Source organism: Cebus imitator, unplaced genomic scaffold (assembly GCF_001604975.1).
Source record: "Cebus imitator isolate Cc_AM_T3 unplaced genomic scaffold, Cebus_imitator-1.0 Scaffold356, whole genome shotgun sequence".
In the NCBI taxonomy this organism is placed as follows: domain Eukaryota; kingdom Metazoa; phylum Chordata; class Mammalia; order Primates; family Cebidae; genus Cebus; species Cebus imitator.
This window is the reverse complement of record NW_016107671.1, coordinates 2,354,389-2,355,990: the sequence shown is the minus strand read 5'-3', so window position 1 is coordinate 2,355,990 and position 1,602 is coordinate 2,354,389.

Below are 1,602 nucleotides of genomic sequence, written 5' to 3'. Positions count from 1 at the left end.
AAAAAAAAAAAAAAAAAAAAAAGAGATCAGCCGGAGTCATTTGCTTAGAATGAAAGCGGAAGAGAGGATGTGGAAGATTTGTGATAAAAGGGAGTATGTTATTTATTTATTTTTGAGACGGAGTCTTGCTCCGTCTCCCAGGCTGGAGTGCAATGGCTGGCTCTCCGCTCACTGCAACCTCCACTTCCCTGGTTCAAGCAATTCTCCTGCCTCAGCCTCCCCAGTAGCTGGGATTACAGGTGTGTGCCCCTACTCCCAACTAATATTTTTTTATAGAAAGTAACTTTTTTTTCTCATCAGGCAGCCTTCATTTCAGACATCCCTGAGATGTGTCTAACAACACATTTGGAGTTTTTATGAAACTGACTTAAAACATGCAACCTCCACCTCCCTGTTTCAAACGATTCTCTTGCCTCAGCCTCCCAAGTAGCTGGGACCACAGGGGCACGCCACCATGCCCAGCTAATTTTTGTATTTTTAGTAGAAACGGGGTTTCATCATGTTGGCTAGGATGGTCTTGATCTCTTGACCTCGTGATCCGCCCGCCTCAGCCTCCCAAAGTGCTGGGATTACATGCGCGAGCCCGAGCCCGAGCCTGCGCCCGGCTTGAAAGAGGCTCAGTTCTAAGCCGAGGGGCTGCGGCCGGGGATTCTACCATCCCGTCTGGGGGCTCGAAGCCAGGACAGTCATTGCGACCCGGAAAGCTCCAGGTCTGTGACGCTCGCCGACTCCGAACCACATTTCTAAAGGTTTACCTCGCATCTAGGCGGTGACTTGCGCAGGACTACATTTCCCAGGATTGGCTTGCGCTGGACTACCTTTCCCAGGATCCGCCGCGCATCTTGGTGGAGGTTTGCGAAGCATCCTCCCTGCCTCGAGGCTACCACCTGCCAGAATTCGTGCTTCGGGAGAGTCCCTGGTGCCCGGGTGAATGGGTTCAGGATCTCCTAAGGACCCTCCATTGACGATGCCTCCAGCTGCCTAGTCTGGGTCTATGACTCACCCTGGCTCCGTCCACGGTTGTCGGGGCCCCGGGCTGCCTTTCTTGGAGGGCTCGGTTCCGGAGGCTACTCTGAGTCCCGGTTCCTTCGCCAGGCTACGGGCCTCCGGGTAATGGGTCCGCTGTCGCGGTTTGGGTGCGGGGCCTCAGCTCAGACGGAACCGGACCGGGATCGCCCCCGAGATGCAGTTGGTGAGAGAGCCAGGAGCCCGTGGCCGGGCGGGAACCCGAAGGCTGCGGGAGCCGGAGGGGCCGCCGGGGAGACATGTTTGTTCGCGTGCGTGTCCTGTGTGCGCGTGTCTCTGTGTGAACTTGTGTGTTTGCATCTCTGTGTGCCCACCTGTGTCTTTGTGTGTGCGTCTCGTGCGCACGTGTGTCTGCCTGTGTGCACGCGTGTCTGCGTGCACGTGTGTGTGTGCATGTGTGTGACGCCAGCCGGCCGTGTGACGTTGTGCATGATTGTGACAGCAGCATTAAGTGTGGCCATATGGGACCACGTGAACGGTTTTTCTTGACTGTGTGTGACTCTTATGTTGTTGACTGTGTGTCAGTACGTTTGACGGGAGTGTGTATTGCACAGGTTGTGACAGTATGATGGTGTG